This window comes from Triticum aestivum, chromosome 1D (assembly GCF_018294505.1).
Source record: "Triticum aestivum cultivar Chinese Spring chromosome 1D, IWGSC CS RefSeq v2.1, whole genome shotgun sequence".
Classification (NCBI taxonomy): domain Eukaryota; kingdom Viridiplantae; phylum Streptophyta; class Magnoliopsida; order Poales; family Poaceae; genus Triticum; species Triticum aestivum.
In genome coordinates, this window is record NC_057796.1 from 477,087,636 (window position 1) to 477,092,105 (window position 4,470).

The window sequence follows — 4,470 nt, forward strand, 5'->3', positions numbered from 1 at the left end:
AATTAATAGAAATTTAATTTTATTTAATAATTTTGATTTTTTTGAAAAACTATTCACTTTTTAGAAAATAGTAAAAAACTTAAAAAATATTCACCTTTTCAAAATTTAATCACATTTTGACTGTGATACAGTAAACCAAACCGCTAAAGTAAACGAAACAAGTACGTTAAACCAAACTGCCACAGTAAACCGAACCACTGACGTACCGTAGTTCAACTGTGTTGCAGTAAACTGTTGCGTTGGCTGCCAATGGGCCGACCCAGTCAGACACCCTAACCGTCGTGCGAGCCGTTTGCGACATGGAGCTACACATAGGAGCTTCCATTGTGATGTTCGCGCAATAGGAGCACCTGTATTTGTGATGGCATGTATGAAAAGAGTTATAGGTTAGACTGATCCAGTATAGTCAGACCCATGTTTCGTAGAAGATAACTCGCAACGGGGTAACAAAAGCCCATGTTTCGGCCTGCATATGGAAGCAGTCTGCTTGAACTTTTATGCGACACAGCTAGATGGGTGACGACCCATGGTGTTAGTAAAAATATTAGAAACTTAGAATTGTATTGTACTCCCTCCATAAACAAATATAAAAGTGTTTAGATCACTGCTTTAGTAATCTAAATGCTCTTATATTAGTTTACAGAGGGAGTACTACTCCGTCCCATAATGTAAAAACCGTCTTACATTATGGGACGGAGGGAGTATAACTTAGCCCATGTATTGTGTTTTACTAACAAAACACCCTTATAGTATCAGGTTCAATTTTATTTTATATGGCGGTTCCACGTTCTTATTAATCCGGGGTTTTCATAATATTTAAAATAAAAAGAGATGCACAAAGTAGTATGCTTATATCTGAATGCATGATTTTGCAACCATGCATATGCAAAATATATTTATATAGTATAATCTCTAGGTTCAATGTTTGACTTTGCCCTAGTGCCTCTCATGGGAGAAGTCAGGTGCTGGCAAAACATTACTACGATGTCTAGTTGACATGTCATACATGGAGTAAGGTGAGTACGAGGATAACTGAATTGTAATCAAAAGGATCCAAATAAGGCTAAAATTACGACTTGAAAATAAGCAATCCCTCCCTTGTACACGTATACATTTACTAAATTGATTCTCCATCTTCCAACATTTTAATATGTGTTGTCTCATGTTGTCACATTATTTGACAGAATATACAACTTTTGCATACCGATGGACATGAATCGACCAAAAAGAAGAGCGTGCATAATCACTCTCACCACCGTTTGACTCTGGCCCTTTACTAAGTACATAGCATGCAAATAAACTGGACGCACTGTATGCAACGATACTATATCAAGAACAAATGAAAATTCAATACCTTTTTTAGGGGGTGAAAATTCAATACCATGATGATTGTTGATTCATAAGAATAAACAAGCGATGACAAAGATTTGAGAACAAACCTCTCATTGTAATTATGCATACTTTGAGAGTTTCTAGTATATTGATAGCCATCCATTTGATTTACTTACGCTTAACTAAAATCATGCAATCTAGAATCCTGTATTTGCTTTGGAGCTCTCTCCCATGATATTTAATGATATAGATAGGAACACATACATATATTTAAATTTTATCTTGGTGATACAGACTACTATGTAATGGCTTGAAGTCTTGGTGCTTCTATATTTTCCTTGATCTAGGAAAAAAATCAATTTAAGTAGAATATTTCAAGAAACACTATTTGCAACAAATAAATAAATCACTTTGCATTTAATATTTTCTAAAATTTTAGTGTAGGTGCATTTTCCAAGACTTTTGTTAAAATTGTACACAAAATATATTATATCTTATTATTTAGCTGTATTACGTGGCTAATACCATAAAATTATAATTATTAATATTGTATGTGAAGAATGAGTTATAAATAAGTATACAAATAAGGAAAGAATGTTAAAAAGTCACTTCGCACACATGTTGGGATTGACAGCGTCATCCTCCTCCTTAGAGAAGTCGAAAGTGACTTCATGGAGGAGGGGAGCTGGGAACGCTGCACGACAGCTGGTCTTTTCTTGTAAAGCGGGAAGCACTGGGGGAGCGGGGAAGTGTCGGCCATGGCGGCGGAAGGGGCGACGGTAGGCGAGTTTCTTTATGAACTGGGATTTTTAATTGTTAAATATTTTGTCTAATTGTAATATATGATAAAACATATTTAAATTAATACTAAACATATCTATAATATACATTTATATTTTTAATACACGATGAAAATTTTATAATGCACGGTGAATTTTTCATAACGTACGGTGAACTTTTTTTAATATATGATGAATTTTTTTATAATATGCGGTGAACTTTTCATATGATACACAAAAGAATGAGGAAAAAAGAGAGAAAAAAAGAAAACAGAAATGAAAAGGAAAAAAACATGAACAAAACAGGCAAAACAGAACCGTCACTAAAAATCCCTAGCTGAAAAAAAACCCCGGAGAAAACAGCGAAGGAAGCAACAATGATCAAACATCACGTGAATCCCGTAAGTGGGCCGGCTCAGCCGGAGGCTCTCCCCAAAAGCGATGACTATTTGGCACCCGCGGGCGGCAAATAGGATTGGCCACACCGCACACCCCGTGCTGCACACCGCAGCGCCAGGTTACGCATCACCCCGAGCGAGCTGTATATAATCCCGCTGGGCCAAGCGAACTCTGTTCTCTCCTCTCCTCTGATCGACCTCGGCCTCCGCATGACACGAGGAGAAGCGAAGAGTATACAACTAACAGGAGAAAACCCAACCACAATGACATATGTGGCAAGGAATCTAAAATATTTTTTTAAAGAGAAAACCTTCAGGTCTGTGCATGTGGACACAAATTGTTCCATGCATGTTGATGGTCAGGCTCTATCTAGCTGTTTGAATCATTTGAAGCTTTGCTGTCTGGCCTTGTTTATTTTTTTCCAGAGAAATCGCCAAGCATCTGTCGCTGCCGCCAGTGAAGCTCCACTGCAGCATGCTCGCCGAGGACGCCATCAAAGCCGCAATGAAGGACTACGAGGCCAAGAAGGCGAAGGCGGACGAGTAGGTTGTACAGAGAGCAGCTTGTGCCGTGCCAAGGTCGAACTGAAGCTACCTACTCTGCTAGAGAGATCAGACACATGTACATATTTTCCCATGGGAACAAACTGGTGTGAGCAATAAGGCATTGTGCTGTATTTTGAAACAAAGGCATTGTGCTGTATGGTTATGTTGTAGCTTGATCGTATTTGGCTAGACATATACTCCCTCTGTTTAATTTTATCTCAGCATATAAAATTTGTCTAAAGTCAAACTTCATAAGTTTGACCAAACCAGATTTACATTTAAAAACATCAACAAATTAATTTCATAATGCATCTGATGATATTGATTTGGTATGTGAATATTGATATTTATTCAGATAAACATGGTCAAACTTTATTGACTTTAAACAAATCTTGTATGCGAAGTAAAAAATAACGGAGTGTTGTACTATATCGCTTGGCTTTCGATGTGTAGTAAGGCACAAGTAAAATGCAGAATATTCAGAGGAAAGAGACTCGAATAAACTTCAACAGCCAAGACTGGCACTGAATTTAATTAGAAATACTCTCTCTCTCTCTCTCAACTAGATAGGGGGCGCGGCTTGCCGCGCGTTGCCCGCCAGACGGCGGGCAACAAAAAATGTTAGTCGTTTGAAAAAAAAACTATTGATTTCCATATTAAGTATCTCTGTGAATACATAATTTTAAATCAGATGGTGAATGAAGAGACAGCTAAATTTATACATAGAAACCAACATATCTGCCATTGGCAGACAGGATAGCTCTTTTGTATGATCATAACGGAGAAGAGAATGTAGAGAGGATACATATTTTGCATGATCACAACATTCATTCAAAAAAGGGGATAGGAGGGCATGGTTTGCCATGCATTATGTGTGAAAATGATGGGCAGATGGAAGCAAGGAACAAAACTGACATTTGATAAGGAGAGCACAGTACAATGACAACATTTAACAGGAGGGCATAGCAAACAGATGATCCACTGGTTTATAAGGAGCAGTACGATCAAGGTTGAATTCATATGTTACACGAGTGTAAGCAAAGCTGAAGGCCACATGATTGAAATACTTGGTTCTAAGTAGATGATAGAAGCCTTCCTTCTGACAGTTGTATTGACGGTCGGAAGCTGCAGGGAGGAATTTTTAGCATGGTGACATATCTTGTAGCTGATATAGAAAATGAATGTAGAAAGTTTAAAGTGAAATGTAAAATAAATCCAACTTTCTATAACATGCATCTGAAGTTAACCATGTTGACCAGTGAGGGCATCCTAAAGATTTTAGTATCACCACGAAGCACAAAACAACCACACGATGTCAATGATTGCCAGGTGCGGCAATATCATAATACTGTACCTTCCTAGAATCTCCAGAAGCGCGTAACTTTTCTGCAGTCCTCAGGGCCAGCAAGCCGCCA